Source organism: Helianthus annuus, chromosome 11 (genome assembly GCF_002127325.2).
Source record: "Helianthus annuus cultivar XRQ/B chromosome 11, HanXRQr2.0-SUNRISE, whole genome shotgun sequence".
NCBI classification, from domain to species: Eukaryota; Viridiplantae; Streptophyta; class Magnoliopsida; order Asterales; family Asteraceae; genus Helianthus; species Helianthus annuus.
Genome location: NC_035443.2, coordinates 127,706,239 through 127,727,372, shown reverse-complemented (window position 1 = coordinate 127,727,372; position 21,134 = coordinate 127,706,239).

Genomic DNA, 21,134 nt, shown 5'->3' with positions numbered 1-21,134 from the left:
CATGCAGACGGTTTTGACTGAGACTTGGATTCAAACCTGCATTTTCCAAAGTGACGTTTCTGGCAGGTTTTGCACTTTGGCTTTTCATCTGCTTGCTGGCTACCTTTGTTGGACCCAGACTACTTCTTGTGGTCCGTGTTACCCTTATGCTTCTTCTCAGACCGTCGTGAGTTATCATCCTCACATTTTCTCTTACTTTCTTCAGAGTTATTAAGCGATCTCAACCTGACCGCATCCAAAGTAAGGGATAAAGACAGATCAGCTGCTGACCTAAAAGTAACAGGTCGGGATGCTTTTACACTGGCCTTGATTTCTGGGGCTAAACCCCCAATGAAACGAGCAATTCACTTGGGTTCCGGTGTTACCAAATACGAAACCAATAGGGACAAGGTATTGAAGCTGGTGAGGTAAGCTTGAAAGTCTAAATTTTTCATCACTAAATATAAGAAGTCGGAGTCAATCCTCTCAACCTCATGTTGAGGGCATTAATTCTCCTTAATAAGAGCAACAAACTGATCCCATGTCAGATTGTATAGTAGGATCTTTCCAGCAGCTTGAATGAGAGACTTCCACCATGCCAGTGCCTCTCCTTTGAAGACTAGGATACATACTTCACCACATCCCTATCAGCATAACCGCTGATATCAACCACAGTATCCATTTCATCCAACCATGTCATACAGTCAATCGCCCCTTTTTCCCAAGTGAAATCCCTGGGTTTGCAGGAGACAAAGTATTTATAGGTGCAGGTCTTGGTACGTGGTTCACGATCAAATACTATCCTTTTGGATGGAACGCTGTGTTGATTCGAGGAGTGTTGAGCATCCTCTTTCTTGGGCTCATATTGTTTAGAGGGTGGCTTACTGTGAGCCTCTGAATGAGTCTTAGGGATAGATTTGGAGTGAGGTACAGATGAGGTCTTACTATGCGTACCACTCGATTGCCTAAGTTGCCTATCCACGGCTTTAGATACAACAGTATCAATCAATGTACGAAGCTCTTCCCTGGTTATGTTGATCCTAGTATTCTCATGGTTTTCCACGGGTTGACTGTTAACTTCTTCCGACTCAGCCATGTAGCTTAATTGCTACATAAAAATAAAGACAATGGTTTATTTAGAAGTTTATAAGAGTACTATCATTCTTGATGATTTATTAACCATGGTATTAATAACCATATTGGTTAATTTGTTAAATATATATATATATATATATATATATATATATATATATTCAGGATCTTTATAATAGTCCTTAATTATATTTTAAATAATAATGTAGGTCCCCTGAGTCTTATGGATCTTTCACAGAATTGTCAATCTAATCAAGAGTGCGGAATCCTCTTGATCAGATTTGCAAATAAACAAGTAGAAGAACAAAATTCACTTTCAACTGGGTTTCTATTGATTATCAGTCTCACAAGAATTACAATCAATCTACACCCTAACCACTCCAATTTCGTACAAGACAAGTCTCTCACGAAATTGCTCTCTCAAATACTGTTTTGGCTGATTAACCTAAACCCTAAAGCCTAACCTTGTTTATATAACACAAGGTTTACAAGTTGGACTAGGGTTTCCTACATGGGCAAGCCCAATTCGTTCCCCAAGACCCAATGTGGGTTTTGTTTAGCCCAAACTCTATAATTTAACTATTACAAAGCTAAACCCGCTAACTGTTTATCGTTTAACTAATTACAAGATATCCAAAGACCAAATCTAAGTTGTTGTCACAGAATATGCACCAACAAACTCCCCCTTGACAATAGCTTCATAAAAACTTTGTCTTCAGTCTTCTTGCAATCTTCATGTAGTCTTGCACTGTCTTTGGTCTTTGGATAGCTTCAGCTTCAATAGCTTCTGTCAACAACAGACTCCCCCTAAGCTGATGCATCCAATCACCAAATCTTCAAAACGTTAGCACTTGAGTAAACTCCAGTTCAGCATTTGCACAGCAATCTTCAACCTCTTCAATCTTGTCTGTAATGTAGAAAGGAGGTTCTACCATGCATCCAATCAAACTTTCATCTTCTCAGCAACCTCTCAGCAACATACTGCTTCAATTTGTATACTAGAAAACAAACATCTCGAGAAACCATAAGAATTTTTCAACAAAGTTAAACAAATTATTATTTTTCAAGAGATAGTTAAATTGTATCATAGATTAAGCATTTTCAATTTCATCACCAACACGCAAAACTTTTTGTCTAACACACAAGAACCTGCACGATTTAAAATTTTGAACTCACTTTCTAACACCGTCTCCCCCTATCAGTAACAATTCCTCCAAGAATAACAGTTTTCCGTACATTAAGAATATTAAACAGAAAATGACACTATTTTTGGATTTTTATATTTTTCTGAAAGCAAGTAAATACAAAAGCAATAAACACTCTATTTTTGTGAGAATCACCGGTAAGAAGATCATATCAGCACAATCAAACTGTTTTACACAATTAGATAATTTTTTATATAATTTTTCGTGAAAAGCAGTTCAAGACGATTACCAGTATGTTTGTCCACTTAAACAAAATGCATGAACATTTCAAGTTCCATTACCGTATGATACGTTAAGGTAATATTATATCTGATATATTAGTGTGTCCCACTTCAGGATATACCCCTGCGATCAAGGTATGCACAAAAATTCATCGTAGTAGGTGAGTATACTGAATTCATCCGTTTTGTTTTACAACGATAGATAATTCGTGAACAGGTCAGTACTTCCGTACAGCAGAGAGACCAAAATATCTAACGAGGGCTAAGACAGATACCATTTTTGGTACGAATTATGCATTTTGCATTTTTTGAATGACTCTCTATGAGAGCTTCTTCATTTTCAGGATTTGGCATTTTTTGCTCTTTTAAGATATCCTGGTTGTGCCTAGGTCAGCATGTATCTGGATGCAGCAGAAGGACAACCCTGATATCCCCAGATGAAATAACAGCATAAAGACCCAAAACTTCAGATTTTGGCAATCTATCAACGCAAGATTTAAGGTCATTGAACCATACACCACTGATGTGTTCCCCACTCATATTCAGTTCATTTAGGTTTATATCACTTTGGTAAGTTGATTATTTCATGCTTTTGCCTACTGGTACATCATATGATGAAGATGCTATCACACTTAAGCAATTTAATTCATTTTCAGTGTGACAGTCTAATTTGTTGATGTACTATCATTTCTTCTTTGTCACACAGTGATAACTCATTTTTGATTTTCTATTTTTTTATGTTTTTGATTTTTTTAATGTTTTTGTATTTTTTATTTTTAAGAAAAGCAGTAAACTATTTACAAAATTCTTATGAAAAACCAGTTATTCAGGATTCCTCATCCCGTTGAGTTCGACTAAATGTTCAAAGCGAGCCCTGTCAAATGCTTTAGTATAAAGATCTGCCAAGTTATCTTCTATGTCGACTCGGCACTTTGAAATTCAACTTAAATCATTTAATATAAATATATCAACAATCTCACATCCCCCGTCATGTGCCTGAAGCAGCCACTATCAACATAAGTTGATAATCCTCCTTAGCAGCTCCTGCACACACCAACTAAGAAATTAGTTAGATTGGGGGACCCAAGCCTTAATGGTCTTGGGTCGTCCAAATTCACCAACCACTGGAACATCCATCCAATATCCATTACTCCTAATTGGAGTCTTGGATCTCAGACCTATTGATGGAAATGGGTTTTGATTTCCATAAGGTCTTTGGTCCTGAGAGTTCTTATATACGTTTGGACTATTTGACCTTTGAAAATTTTGATTCCAAGAAGCTTGATTGTTATAATTTCTAAAGCCGTTGTTATAAAAAGTTCGACCACCATTATTTTGATATCGATTTCACTATCACCTTTCTTCTCTGGTGATTTCCCTCTCTGTTTTTCACTAATTTGTGCTTCACTCTTTTTGTTAGGACAGCAGCTAGCTACATGTCCCTTTATGTGACACCTGAAGCACGATCTCCTTTTCAAAGACTTCTTAGCTGGAGTCTCTGAGGTAGATCCCTTATCAGATGGTGATGATGCCTTGGATAAATCTTGTTCAGTTTACCTAATTTCAGATTTTTCTATGTTCTTATTTTTTGCAAACTCTACATTTGATTCTTTTTCAATAACAGCGGTTTCATTTTTCATATCACTACCTTGAACAAAATTAATCTTTTTAACAAAGGTTTTATTTTTGCTCTTAGGAGGTGAATTTTTCTTTTTCAAAGGTTCCCTGTTATTGTTCTTTCTAGCATAATCACTCTCAGACCCCTCACTTTGACTTGATGTAGATGCGAAACTACTTGGTGCAGTTGACATAAAGTCTGTTAGCTCATCTTCATCATGGAGGAAAGAATAGTCATGACTAAGAGGAGGTGGGACTTCATTAAAGCCCTGGTAGCACACAGTGGTCTTGTCATTACTTTTCTTTAACCCACCCATCATGTGTTTCATTACAAAAGACGAATCTCTGAATTGACTTAATTTCTTTTCAAGTTCAACAATTTTGAGTTGTGCATCTGACAACTCTTTGCATTTTTCAGAAATCTCTTTTGTTTACTCAGCCATCATTTCATGAGCTAAGTATATGACTTTGTGACAACCCTAAAAATTACGGGTATCTGTACAATTAATTTATATTTAATTTATGCTTAATGACTGTGCTGATTACAACTGTTGATTTAACTGCTTACTGATTTCTGTTACATACATACACATGCATTACCTTCATATTGTCACACCATTTATTATATGCAAACTTTAGTGACAAACTTGATGCACAAAGCACAGTTAGCACACTGAGCGGATAACCCAGTAAACATGCTGACATTGCCAGCACTAGACAGACATTGTCTCTGAGGCCCGTATGAGCCGGGAATAGATTATTACACTAGTAGCGAGTGTAGGGAGGTGAGGATTGTAAAACTGCGTCACTAGGTGATCGTTATAGTGACCAGATGTGCCTAAAACATGTTCTAAGTACAAAATTCTGCACTTTATTACAAAATTCAGCATTTAACTTAACTAATAAAGTGCAAAAACATGGAAAAATAATACTAGACACTTTCCAAAGTGTCGGGAATTTAGTGCGTCACTAAAAACACTATAAAAATCACCTTAAAGCTTTGTTTGACACTTTAACGGATCAATATCCAACCGAACAACCGGACTTTACCTGGAACATAAAAATATTGTCAAACACATTATTTTTATTCTTCTGAGCTAGTTAGGGTCCCCGAACACCCTAACACACTATATAACTAATAACACACCATAAACCATTAACTAAACACTTGTTACTTAACTATATCACTAACTAAACTAGTAACCATCCATTGAAAACCAACCCTATACCCCCCCCCCCAAACCGGTTAGGAGACAAGAAGGACACCCATGATGTTCTTTGATTAATTAATTGGTTATGTTAAGTATCTAGAAGACATTAGATCTAGTGGGTAATAGGATGTTGGAAAGTCTATTTATAAACCCACAAGTCCCTAGTTCATATCTTCATCTTCATCAACAAACTTCTCTCTCTCTCCCTCCATAACCACTCACGGCCACCACCATACCACCATCAAACCATCACTTTCGATCTTCAAACAAGCAATCCAAGTGTACTTCTAGGTGCTACAAGGTGAACAACGAAGCTTGGTGCACTCGGAAGCTCAAGGACCGCTCTCGTTTTCTTTTATCCACCACTTTTACGCTTTGAAACTTCCCTAGCCTTGTGCTAGTGGTAAGCACTTAGATCCTTGTATTTTACTTGTTATTTAGGTGGTTAATGATGTTTAAAGATCAAAAACATAAGAACTCTAAAGAACATCATCAAAGTCTTGAAGTTTAAACTAACTAAAGAAGATGTATGGTTAAACGATGTTGAAATCATGATAAATCTGAAATAAACAAACCATAATCTGCTGTAACAGACTTATGATCTGATTTTAATCGTATTAGAAAGGATGGCGAACGTATGAGTGCATTTTTAGTAACCTTTAACCTCCAAACAGCATGTTGATTTGCACATTCAGCCGACTTTAACTGGCTGTAAACAGGTCATAATTTAACGAAAAATGTTTTTTCTGAAGTCTGGGTTTATGTACTACGAAATACGGTTCTAATGGCACCGGAATCATGATTTTTGGACTTCGTTTACTATTTTTAAAGCATCGATTTGTAACAGCAGCTAAAGCTGTATTTTTACAGCAGTAAATGAGAGTCATATTTTCAGTCATAACTTTAATTCTGTGTAGAGTTAGATCATAAAATTTATACTGTAGATGGTCACTGTTGTCGCCGTGATCCTCCAACTGGAATTTCGTAAATCGGACCCTCGGTGAATTTTAAATAAAATATTCCATGCACTGCAGTCAGAAAAAGGTAGATCTGAATGCAGTCCGGAAAATGATTTTCTATAAAATATTGGTGATGATTTGGACCCCGATATTTTTACACAATAATATTTGGATCGTATAAGTTATCTGTAAAAATTTGGGAATTTTTGGAATAAGATAACTATTTTATTAAAATACCCGAAAACAGCCCAGTTTTGTATATTAAAACTGTGACGATATAAGTAGTATTTAGCATGTCTAAATGTCGGGATGGTTATTCGAGAACGAGCTAACATGATTTTACAAAAGAAAATGATACGCTTGTAAGCGTGGACACCTCCAGTTACAGAGGAAACTCTGGCGAAATTTTTCTAGAAATATAACACTTAGAGATATTTTTGGTGACAAGTGTTATAAATATATTTTTAACTTGTTTTCTAAAATATAAATTTCCCCATGATTTTTATTACAAAATAACCAAGTGTCGGAGGTGGATTTTTGTAAATGAAACCTGTTAAATATATATTGAGAATATATATTTCATAATAAAACGCTTGTGTGGTCTCATGATTATTTTGTGAACTAGAGATATATTATTTTTAGGGTAAAAATAATATTACTTGGAATGTCATGAATATACGACTCCAAAATAATACCAACGCCCTCACAAATAAATATTTAAGTTACATTGGTATTGTTTTTACAACGCGAACTCTAAAATGTAACGCGCGTGTTTTCGGAAAATACTCGTAATGGTGTATTTTGAAAAAGTATTATCTTGGGAAATTGTATGGAATAAAATATAATATTTTTGGGAAAAATATATATATTTTGGAAATTTTGTGAAGTAAAATATAATATTTTTGGGAAAAATATGTATATTTTGGAGACAGAATATTTTATATAAGTGGGATTTAAAGTATATTTTCGGAATTATAAAGCATACGTGTATAAATACCCCCATCATTGGGAAGGAAATACGCATATACAATACTTGAGAAGTATAACTCTAAAATAGTTGTCTAACTATTATCCCAGAACTAAATACAATTATTATAACTTGGAATAATAACAGAATCGTAACTCAAAATCATACATACTAAGACAAGGCACTACCCGTTCGTCTAATAGGCATTAGACCATTGTAGGTAGTCGTGATTGCCGCGGAGATTTGGGTTACAAGTACGAAGACTCAATACTGTGAGTTCATATCCCCCTTTTCCTTTAACTGTTTTCAGTTTTACAACTTCGGGGGTGAAATACATGTTACATACTGTTTACAAACGCTTTTATACATGGTATGATCAGCTAAGGAATCTACTGCTAGATCACGTGAATGGATAGGCTATTATCGTAAGACCATTAATCCTTGTATAAGGACCGAGAGGCATGAGTGATAGATCTATCGGGTGTTGCTAGCCCCACACATGGGCCAGCGTGTGGCTGCATGTGGTGACTATGTCGTTCCGCCGGAAGGACCGGTATGAAATACGCGTTACAGGTTTGAGTGCTTCCTAGGCCATGTCACTTATTAATGTATTAGCTACACATTAATCGACACTACAAGAAAACTGGGTTTTTAGTACGCCCAAAAGCGTCCTAAAATGCTATTTTATAGGACCTTTCATTTAATAGGACTAACGATAAAAGCGTTTCATGTAAAGGGATCGTAATAAGTCCCGGAACTACAAAATCGTCCTAACATCTCAAATAAGATTATGAAACCAATTTTATGGTCGCGTAATATGTCTTTGAACAACCAAAATAGTGTCCTAATAAAAACATATTAGGACACTTTTACGATGTTCTAACATGTGCTTACATATTTTTAATCTTTTGATACACTTACAAGCGTCCTTATAAATTAATTGATAGGACCCTTATAATGTAACATTATAGCTAATTTAGTACCAAGAAAAAGGTCCTAATATACCAAATAAGATTATAAAACCAATTTTATGGTCGCATAATATGTCTATAGACAACTTAAATAGCGTTCTAAAAAAACATATTAGGACACTTTTAATCTTTTGATACACGTAAAAGCGTCGTTAAAAATTAATTTACAGGAGCCTTATGATGTAACGTTATAGCTACTTTAATATCAAGAAAATGGTCCTAATATCACAAATAAGATTATAAAACCAATTTTATAAATAGACCATCAACATATAACATCCTAATAGTTATTGTATAACATCAACTAATGAAAGAAATAAAACTTCATTATATTTCAAATAAGCATGTTCATAACAAAAACACTAACCATAAATAAGTTATAACGTTATCTAACATAAAGTCTTAACATTTAACAAAGAAATTAAAAGCAATTAAAGAAATAAGAAGCATAAAATCTTGAGTCATCATGCGTCCTCAATCCTCATGGACTACCTACAAATAAACCATCCATGTATAAGCATTAAGTTCCATGATATTAAAATTATTTGTATCACAAGTTTAACAAATACATACCGAGATGAATGGATAGGGCCATGCGATGGATGTACCAATGCAATCTTGAATTGTAGAAAATAAACCATATGGCTTGAGCTCAAGCCTAAAACAAGCTTAGTTAATAAATAAGCCCAAGCCCGAAATTCGTTTATTGAGCTCGAGTTTAAAAAATTACCTAGCAGCCGAGCTTGAGCTTTAGAAACAAAGCTTGAATCGAACTAAGCTCGAGCTTTCATAACTTATATGAGCTTCGGCTTGGCTCAGCTTGTTTGCAACCCTATTACTTGAACCCGTTTTAAACCATATATCCTTGCTAGTTATGCTCTGCAATATAAAAGATTGTCAAATATCTCAGTCACATACCTCAAGTTCGTGTTTGCCATGTACACACGGGTCATTAATACGAGTATTTCATGGTCACCAATAAAGCAACCAATTCTTACATTGTCAAATCCCAAAACATAATTTCTAGAAATTTCTCATGCTACTATATATCACACATTCACACAGACCTTTTTGAAGTTATTGACTTATTGTAAAGGCAATTCAGTAACTAAGCTTCCAAAGTAAATCCTTTTTTGAATGATCTTACAATAGAACTCTCTACAAATCACACAAATCCAATTCAAATAGAATACGCATACAAAAAAAACACAAGATTCAAGCTGTAATTTCACAAAATCAAAATAAATATTGAACAAAAGGTTATCGAAAAGTTACCCAAAAGGAGGAAGATTAAAGGTTACCCAAGAATCTGTACAATTATCAAGTAGTTAACTCACCAAACAAGGTAACTTGCACCAATTCAACCTAATTCCAAGAATTAAAAATAGTTCAAAAGAATAAAAAAAATAAAAATTAGAGGATTTATAATGTTATATAATAATAAAATAAAAAAAAACTAATAATAATGAGAACAAAATCTAATAATGGGTCCAAAATTTACATATATGATCTTCTACCCTTACTGATTGATAAAAATAGTGAACAAAAACTAGGCGTGATTAAAATATAAGCATATACAGTAATACATATACAATTTAATGCTTAATAAAAACAGTAAAACACAAAACATATTCCTAAACTATAGGTTCCATTGATGGAAAACTTATCATCTATAGAAAACAAATTGTTGGACCGTTCTATGACCCGAAAAGTCAGTCGAAGTAGTTCATCTTTACATACAAAGGCGGAATCAACGTAAGTAAAGTAACAACAGCTAATCCTTTCAATTCCTTGTGTATATATTGCTTTCTGATAAAATTTCAGCAGAGTTTCAGCACCGTAGCACACACGTACCTTGTTACAAATGATGAACCGCTCATACCTATATATAGAGATCCAGGGTCGCTTATGTGACATGCCATATAAGCGATCCAGCACCTTTGTCACATAAGCGATCCACACTAATGTCCTAAAAGCGGTCCACATCAATATACTGACATATAAGCGATCCTAACACTATATAACACAATATATACACTTTGACCCCCTATAGACCAATCTTGACTTCAGACTTCTTGTAGACGCAGTCAACAGACATTCCGTGTATCAACAGACTCCCCCTTGGATGTTGACGTAGTCTTTTAGCATCTTCAGATCCGTAGTCTTCAGTCTTTGTCTTTTCACCAACTCTGTCTATCTTTCATCAGCATTCTTCACAGGTTCTAGGACTGACTCCATACTTCCCATTAGCTGTTGACCTAGACTCCCCCTCTCACTATGCTGGAATCTTGAGATATCTGGTTCAAGCTTTTGCAGTTTGCTTCCGTTAAGAAATATCGTTCAAACCTGTTACTCAACCAATAACATTACAATCTATCTTTTCAATCAATAAACACTAATTCAATCAGTTTTAGAAATCCACTCAAGTTTACAAGTTCAAGTTAATGACCCTGAAAACTTGATTAATCTACCAAGTTCAATTTAATGACCCTGGTTGATCTTTGACGAATCAAACTGATTTAGTAAAACTATTTTCCAATTTTCTTTCTGAAAATAACAAGTATCAACTTAATGAACTTGTTTGTGACTTTGAAAACAAACATATTTCCATCAATGTAAGCTCTCCTCGATCTTCAGCTCAGAATCTCCTGCATCTGCTTCATCTTTCCAGAATCCGACAATCAACTTTCCACTCTGGTTTGTCTAAAAATAAAGCAGAAATAAAATCTTTTTGGATTTTAAGATGATCTAAACTAAGAAATGAAATAACAGAAAACTTAAATTGCAGAAAATAAACTGATCCATCTTAGAATTCTCATACAAACTTCAATCTATTCAGGATACTATTTAAGTGTTTTAAGAACATAGCTCAATTCATGTGTCCCACCTCTTGAATATACTCCCGTATCCAGAATCCCAATATTCAGTCTTACAGGCAAGAATACTACAATGATGTCTGTACATAAATTAGGGTATGCGAGAACTGAGGGATCTCAGGTCAGAACTTCCGTTCAGCAGAGAGATATCAGCTTCGACTTTGCAGTGTGTTCCCTTTAGAGAATCTTTTCAGCTACAACAACTGATTATCAATTTTATTGTCTAATCAGCTGAGGGCTTTATGCTATATTTCAAGCATTTTGGTGAAAGTATTAGCCAGGGACTAGGTCAGAACCACCGTTCAGCAGAAGTCCCGGAATAATACCCCAGACATCATAGAGTATAACCACCTAGTATATCAGAATACGAGACCTTTCAAACGAGATTTCAGGGGTTACCTATATATCCAAGTAGTGTTCCCCACGAATTTCACAAGTTTGAATTTTTAGGTTTATATCCCGAATAAATCTACTAAATGTACGAAAACCTATCGACACATCATTAGTGAGACTGTTTAACTCATTTTGTCTTTCCAAATCTTTAGCATACTGTAATTGTCTAGCTGATGTACTATCATTTTCCCTATATACACAAGCTCTTTTTCAATTTTATCATGTTTTTGTATTTTAGCATTTTTTACTGTTTTTGTATTTTTCTGAAAATAAAATATGTACAACTATCTATCTCCCCCTAAATACCAAAACACGTAAAAATCGACAAACCATCGCAGATTGTTTCTCATCTTCATCCGCAACAGTACTCTCATCAACGCTCACAACTCCATCCGACACCGAAAGCAATTTCATACCATTAAGTTTTAACAAATATTGAAACCTATTTTTATCAAAAGCTTTGGTATGCAAATCAGCTTTTTGTTCGTCAGTGTGGATTTTCTCAATTCGTATCAACTTTTTCTCGAAGCAATCGCGAATAAAGTGATGACGAATCTCGATATGTTTAGTTTTAGCGTGATGTACTGGATTTTTAGTTATATTAATTGCGGCCTCATTATCAACAAACAGAGGTGTGTTAAGAAACTGCAAACCGTAGTCGCGCATCTGTTGCTGTATCCACAGGATCTGAGAGCAGCAACTGCTAGCAGAAACATACTCTGCTTCACATGTCGATAGCGCCACAGATGTTTGTTTCTTACACTGCCAAGTAACCAATCTCGGACCAAAGAACTGGCATCCTGCAGTTGTTGATTTCGCGTTAATTTTGCAGCATCCGAAATCTGAATCGGAAAACCCTTCGAGTGTAAAATCGCCTTTGTGAGGATACCACAACCCCAATGTGGGTGTGCCTTTCAAGTAATGTAAAATCCTCTTCACAATAATCATGTGCGATTCTCTCGGGTTAGACTGAAATCTTGCTGCGAGGCACGTTGGGTACATGATGTCAGGACGTGAATCAGTTAGGTACATCAAAGAACCTATCATGGATCGATAAAGTGTCTCATCAACCCTGTCTCCGGTGAGATCTGGGTGAATTCCATGATTAGTCGCAAGTGGGGTAGCAGCTGGAGTAGAACTTGACATTCCAAATTTCTCCAGAATATCATGCACGTACTTCGTTTGATGAATGAAAATCCCTTCAGGAAGTTGTTCAACTTGTAATCCCAGAAAGAATTTCATTTCCCCCATTGAAGACATTTCAAATTTCTGCTTCATCACCTGTTCGAAATCTTTGCATAATTTCTCATTCGTCGATCCAAAAATTATATCGTCTACATAAATCTGTACTATCAGAAGATGACCATCAACGACTTTAGTGAAGAGAGTGGCATCCACTTTTCCACGTATGAACTGGTTAGCGAGTAGGTGTTGAGACAAAGTCTCGTACCAGGCTCTCGGCGCCTGATGTAGACCATACAACGCTTTGTCCAGCAGATAAACTTTGTTCTTGTGGATTGGGTCAGTAAAGCCCGGCGGCTGACCAACATAAACCTCCTCTTTGACCTTCCCATAAAGAAACGCTGATTTAACATCTAACTGAAATACTTTGAAATTCTTCCAAGACGCAAATGCTAGGAATATTCTGATAGCCTCTAGTCGTGCGACAGGAGCATAGACTTCGGTAAAATCAATCCCCTCCTGTTGACTAAAGCCCTGAACAACGAGTCGAGCTTTGTTCCTTACAATCACTCCTCTGTCGTCCCTCTTACATTTGAAAACCCATTTTGTATTGATTTTTCTTTGACCATCCGGTAAATCAACCAACTTCCACACACCTAACTTCTCAAACTGACTTAATTCTTCTTGCATCGCTATGACCCAAGAGTCTTCAGCAAGCGCCTCTTTGTAAGTTCGCGGTTCGATCTGCGAGATAAAACAACTTAATGAAAATTCAGTTGTAAAGGTGCTACTGTAGAATAAAAACATGTTAAGCCCTGGTCAATTTGACGTCTCGTCCGAACGCCCGATTGCAATTCTCCTATTATCAACTCCTCTGGATGATAAGAAAGAGTTCGCGGCATCACTTCGCTTGGAACATCTACATTTCTTTCCAGATTAGTAACATTCTGCTCTGTATCTTGTTCACCAACTTGGTTTGTTTGACTTGACAACTGGATCTGCTCCCCCTCAAGATCGGAATCACCATGGTCAAAAACTGGCATATGTTCAGCTTCTTGATCATCATTCACCTCCGACTGATTACCAGGAGCAACTTCATCATCATGTTCACCAGCGTTACTAGGACCTGCTTCAGCATCATTTGAAGTCTCCCGAGGTCTGCTAGAATATTCTGCTGGAAACCTGAGCGACGATTCATACTCTCGTAAAATATCCAGCTCATCAAAGAAATCTTCCTCTTCCTCTGATTCTTCTCTCATGTCAAACGATTCCCAAAGTTTGTCATAATGAAAACGCCATGAATCACCAGGATTCTGAGGCGGCATAGTATAACCCTGACATTCAACATTTGCTGCTTCAATAATACGCTTTTCACTTGGAACAAAGACACGCCGTGTAGGACCTGAATATCCAACAAATATTCCTTCAAAGTTCTTTGAACCAAACTTGCCATTCGGCTCTATTACCGTACAGGGTGACCCAAACGGTTCTAGATACTTCAAATTCGGCTTGCGTTTATTGATTAGCTCAAAACACGTCTTGTTGAACTTCTTCACAGTAAGAACTCTATTGAGAGTATAACATGCAGCAGAAACAGCTTCAGCCCAGAAATTAATAGGTAACTTGGAATCTGCAAGCATCGTTCTGGCTGTCTCGATTAGCGTCCGGTTCTTGCGTTCTGCAACTCCATTTTGCTGAGGAGTGTACGGAGCACTAAACTCATGCAGTATACCTCTTTCATCATAGTATTCCTCCATCTTACTGTTTTTGAACTCAGTACCATTATCACTTCGAATTCTACAAATCGGTCTCTGGTACAGATTCTCAATTTTCTTAAACAATACTATCAAACTATCAAAGGTTTCATCTTTTGTTTTCAAAAACATGACCCACGAAAATCTGGAGTAGTCATCAGTCACGACCAAACAGTAGGAATCTCCTGTTATACTCTTAACATTCACTGGACCAAACAAATCCATGTGAAGTCTTTCCAAAGGTCTCGAAACTGAATTGACTTGTTTTGTAGGGTGTGACTTTTTCTTCTGTTTGCCTCTGACACAGCTTATGCACTCCCCTTCCAGATGAAAACCTTTAATATTCACTCCAATGACCAAGTCGTTATGCACTAAGTGATTCATTTTCCTTAGGTGAATATGCCCCATCTTTCTGTGCCATAACCTTGACTCTTTTTCCGTTGCTCTGGACACAAAACAATGAGCCTGACCCGTGGTTGTAGTAGCAACGCTCATGTCCAACACATACAGATCGTTGACTCTTGGTGCCCTCATGATGATCCACTCTTCAGGTATCACAAATCCCGGTTTCAAGATCAAACATTCTTTGTCGGTGAAATGAGTAGTATACATCCTGTCACAGATCTGGGAGATACTCAGCAGGTTGTTCTCCAACTCAGCGATGTAGTTAACTCTTTCAAACGTAATAATGCCATTTGATAATGTTCCTTCACCTATGATCCTGCCTCCTTGATTACCCGCAAAACCCACATAACCACCATTAATGTCATTCACATCATACAGCAATGCGGTCTTCCCTGTCATATGCCTTGACGCTCCACTATCCATTATCCACCTGGATACAAGTTTTGGAAGATCCTGCACATAACAAATCATCATTTAAACAACTTCAAGAAAGATGCCGATTCATGCTTCGCAATCTAGGAAGCTCCGGCAATTCAAATTGTTTAGTCAAACATGGTGTCCACCCAAGCTTTATCAGCCTTAGGTGTAACTGTGACTTTGGCAATTTGAATTTTGAAATTCTTAGACTTAAGAAGTGGAAATTGTGCATCATAATCAACCGTAATTGATTCTTCAGCCTTTTTCACCTCAGAAGTTGAAACTTTCTTCTCAACTTTAGGTTCAATTTTAGGTTTCCACACCTGTTGAGCTACTGCAACCCTCTTATAAAATTTATCATTTTGATTTACCAACTTCTTTACAGGTTCAGTTTTTACTTTCAAGTTGTCAATTTGAACATTTTTCTTCCCAACAACTTTCTTCTCAACATACATCGGTGTTTTACTCTTCACATCAACTTTCTTTTGTTGAACCTTCACAGCTTCAGTCTTAGGCTTCACATATGTACACTTTCGTGCAATATGACCAACCTGTTCACATCTAAAACACGTATGAGTATCAGCTACCCTACTCGTGCCTTCAGACTGAGCCTGTGAAGCTCTCTTCTCAAAAAATTCTTTGTTTGATTTTGTAAAAATCTCTTTTTCTTCATCAGCAAGTGAACTTGAACTATTCACAAACTTTTTCTTTTCGACAAACCTCTTGTTTGCAACATTTCTTTTATGAAATGGTTTACCCCCCTGATAACCACCCGACCGATTGTTTCTGTTGTTATTGTAAAAACGTGGTGGATAAACAGTTTTCTTGTTGTAAACCCTCTCTTTCTTTCGACTCAGATTGTTCACTGCTGACAACTCGACTTCGACCAGTTTGAAAACATTTGTCAATTTGTTCAGATTAACATTCTCTAATGGAAACTCAGAATCCGAAAACAACTTATCCGATCCCGACATCTTGTACATGACAAGATCAGATTCATCATATAAGTTGTTTTTGGACTTTTGCTTTGAAATGTATTTATCTAGAAAACACCCATCCTCCTCAGAAGTGTCACAATCCGGCTTAAGCACTTTGTCTATCACACTTTTCACCACATCATTTTGGACACCCTCTTCATTGGAAGACGTGAACATGACATCAATGTTCTCAGGAAGTGTAACATCACTTTCTTCCTCAATTTCCACCAAACTAGACTGCTTTTTCGTGTAGTTGTCTAAAATTGGCGGTGGAACTTTGTGAAACCCTACACCCGTTCCATCAGAAAACACATCCTCACCAGCTTTGTTTTTTCCTATAGATTTGGGAACAATGTGCTGCAAAACAAAGCTAGCTGAGCTATAGCTGTTTAATTTCAACTGAATTCTTTCATTTTCAATCTCAATTTCTTTAACCTTAAGTTTTAATTTTGCAATCTCATCCAGTTGTTCATTAATTGATTTTTCTTTGAATTACAACACAGCTCTTAGATGTTCATTTTCTTTGAATGTTTTGCCGTTTCGATCATCACTGTCTTTCACAACACTTTTAAGTTTCTCAAATTTTTCGGAGATTTGACGGTTTTCCAGAATTAACTTTTCATTTTCAGTTGTAATTTTGTCACATTTAGTTGTTAATTCATTAAACCGTTCAGTTGAAACTTTTAAATCTGTGTCACGATCGAGAATCTGATCTTCAAAAGTTTTAACTTTTGATTTCAGATTCTTGAATTTCTCATCATTCAAATACATGACAGTACTACAAAAATTGCATTGTTTGGTGCAATTTTTGCAGTCAACATTTCCATCGACTTTATTACCTGACTTGGATGTTGACTCACTTTGACTGACCTTCCCTTTTGACTCAGAGACAGAATTAGAATCTACCTCAAGTGCTTTAGCAGCTAGCACTTTGTTAGCCATTTTCTCTAAATTCTCAGTTGTCAACTTCCGAGTCACATCGATCAACCCCGTATCAACCATCTTCGATCTCTCAGTCTCTGCGTTTTCTTTCTTCTCTCTCTCTCTCTTCTTTTTCCTTTCTCTCTTTTTCTTTCTTCTCCTCAATCATCTTCGAAGTTGGTGTTCCCCACCACTTATGCTGCCAGTATTCATCCTCTTCTTTGTACTCCTGAATGATGGCTTCAATATCTAGCGTTTTGTCATCAATCGCCACATTGCCATACCGATCAAGATAGCACTCTCTGTCCGGATCCCAACGATTTGCTCTTCTTGCTTCCAAGTATACACCAGAAAGTCTGATAATCTTTGTTTCAGCAGTCATCTTCCTGTATTGATACTTCTGTTCCTCTGTACGATCATCCTTCCATGGAATCGGTTCATCATGACTTGCCATGAAAGCATAACCAACGGCATCATCTTCCGGCAAAACCTCTTTGCTCCAATCGTAACCCTCATCATCATAAATCACTGCTAACGCCCTCGATTTGTCTCTGTTCTCTTCCTGCTGCTTCAATCTGGGCGGCTCGGATTTATTCTGATGATAGATTGCCTTCTTGTAATAGTCATCTCGAAACGGATTCTCCGATTCATCAGCATATGCATTTCTGCATTCCCGTTTGAAATGACCCTTCTGCTTACACTTGAAGCATGTCACCTTAGATTTGTCGAACCCCAACTTTGTGGACGGACCACCAATCGTTTTTCTCCCAGTAATTTCCATGAAACGTTGCGCACGTCGAACAACACTTGCCATTGCCCAACGAATGTCAATAAGCTCCATTTCTTCGGGGTCTATCTGATCGTAGTCTTCTTTTGTCAGATTTGTATTCCCGATCTTTCCAGCCACCAAACCTTCATAGGACTCTAGCACAGATGCCAGAAAAACCATTTGTTGCTTGGCCGACTCTTCATCAAAATTCTGGGCATTCTTTAGATCTATCGCGATGTGACAAGAAAACTTCGCATCAGAACGATTTGCAGAAGATGTAGATCCACTGTGATAACCACTGTGGCTTCCGCTGCTTGAACTGCTTTGACTTTCTTTGTTTGTTGAAGAAACATTCTCAGCAGAAAATGCCGTTTTCGGAGAAGTAGCTTTCGGGATCAAGCTTTTTGGATAATACAGATCCAGATTCTGCTGATAGGATGAGTGATTAACTTTGTATGTTTTCTTCAACTCTAGCTCATGGCTTTCAAGTCTTTCAATCACCACATCTGGTTTCAAATTTTCAGGAGCAATAGTGTTCTTCAACATCAACGCATAATATCTCCAATCCATCTCGTCTGGTAATGAATTAAACAGTTTATCCACAAGTTCTTCCGGAGAATACTCAATATCATGTCGTGCCAGTTCCAGCTTCAGATGACCGAACCGTTCAATCATTTTGCACACCGATTCATTCTTAAGACAACTAAACATGTCAAACTCTTTTTTAAGTAGTTTCTTCTTATTTTTTATAATCTCAGTACTTCCTATACACTTTTTCTTGAGTTTATCCCATAAATCTTGAGCATTTGTATAATCTATTAGAGAGATAATATCCTCCCTAACCGATTGAAACAGCAAAGCAACACACTTTTGTTCAGCCACAAAATTATCAATTTCTTCAGCTGATCTCAATGCTTCGCCATTCTTCTTTCCATTAGCATAACCAGTTTTCATACTCTTCCAACTGGGAAAGGCGAATGCCATCAACCAATCTTCAAACTTTGTTGCCCACCTGCTGTAATCTTCTATAGCCATCAACTTAGGAGGTTTGTTAAATGTTCCAAATGCACTCTCGGACTCCCAAGCTTCTTTCTTTTTCTCTTTTGGTTGATTTTCGTTCGTATTGTTCGATGTCGAATCGTTGTTTCCTGAACTTCCTGTGAATGCGTACATGTCGCTAAATGGATTCAAGAACATATCATCCATTGTGAACGTACCTGCAAAATCAGACAACACTTAGAAAAATTTTGGTTTTGAAAAACCAACAGAACCACAAAAGCGATCCTGTCTAAACAGTTTGACAGGAAAACGGTCCAGTATATGTTCGTAAACGCGGACCAGACAGTAATGACTAAGTCCTCTCGAGCGATCCACAATATGTCAAATAAGCGACCGAGAGTATGTACGTTCGAGTGATCCAGAGAATGATCGTTCGAGCGGTTCAAAAACTATCAAATAAGCGATCCAACTCTTGTTCGTTGGAGCGATCCAGAAGTGTTCGTATGAGCGGTCCGAATATAATCGTTCGAGCGGTTCAACAATGTTGTCCGTTCGAGCGATCCAGAGAGTTAAATTGTCCGAAAACGCGATCCCAAGTGTGAATTTGGAGCGGTCCAAGCAGGTTATGTCCAGATAAGCGATCCAATGTCCGAAAACGCGATCGACAGTTTTTAACCAGTTTTTACCATTTTTAGTCCGTATTTTCACCTGATTCTTTCTAGGGTTTGTAATTAGTGTATTTTACACGTTATACTCGAAATTCAGACAATTTTGACCGTTGGAACCACCAGAAACTGAAAAAGTATAAGAGAAAGTGAGTAGAAAAGAGAGATTTCTTCAGATCTATGCTGTCGTAGTATGAACTCCTCGTCCTGAGCTCTGATACCACTTGTTGGACCGTTCTATGACCCGAAAAGTCAGTCGAAGTAGTTCATCTTTACATACAAAGGCGGAATCAACGTAAGTAAAGTAACAACAGCTAATCCTTTCAATTCCTTGTGTATATATTGCTTTCTGATAAAATTTCAGCAGAGTTTCAGCACCGTAGCACACACATACCTTGTTACAAATGATGAACCGCTCATACCTATATATAGAGATCCAGGGTCGCTTATGTGACATGCCATATAAGCGATCCAGCACCTTTGTCACATAAGCGATCCACACTAATGTCCTAAAAGCGGTCCACATCAATATACTGACATATAAGCGATCCTAACACTATATAACACAATATATACACTTTGACCCCCTATAGACCAATCTTGACTTCAGACTTCTTGTAGACGCAGTCAACAGACATTCCGTGTATCAACACAAATGACATCAATAACCATGTTAGAGTTCTTTTTTTCTGGAATAGAAGTACTAGGAAACTGAAACTTATCTACAACCCTGTTATAAGAGAATAGAGTTAAATGCTTGGTTGGTCCCTGTGGTTTGCAAAAATTGCAGACTTGGTCCCAGTGGTTTACTAATTACATGCGTGGTCCCAAAACTTGTCAAAAATGCACTCGGTTGGTCCCCAGCCCTAACTTCAGTTAAATTTCTCAGTTAAGTCCATGTTAAATGACCAAAATACCCTTGCTTATTAACTCTCTTTATAATCTGCATCATCTTTAAGTCCCTGCGTTCGCCGCCGGAGCCACGCCTTTTGAGTCCAGTTAAGTCCCTGCATTCGCCGCCGGAGCCACGCCGTCTACGGCAGTGGTGGTAATGGTGGTGATTTTGTTCAGGTTACAATGTTCCGGAATTCATCTTACCGTCGGCCACATCAAGAAATCATCATAAAAAACAACAACAACCTCGTCATCACCTGAAAACAATCCACATCGGCCAGAGAAAACGGCTCGAGCGAAAACATAAAAAGAAAGGAGTGTGTTTAAAATTTACCCGATTACACGGCTGCCGGACTCCACTGCCGCCGCCGCTGCATCTAGCGGCTCCACCGCCGCCGCACGCCACACTCTCTGATCTCTCTTTTCCGTCTCTCTCTTTCCGCGATGTGTGACGGTAGGAGGCTGGGGGGTGTCGCTTCACCGGGTGAAACCACCGCCGGCATCGACGCCGGTGGTTACTCCGGTCGTCTTTGCCGTTCGAGAGAAAGAGGGAGGGATCGAGATGGTGCAGGTGAGATGTGGGTGTGTATGTTGAACTTGAGAGGTGGTGGGGAAGGATCTGGGTGTGGTTTGTGTTTCATCTGTTTGTATGTGTTTGTT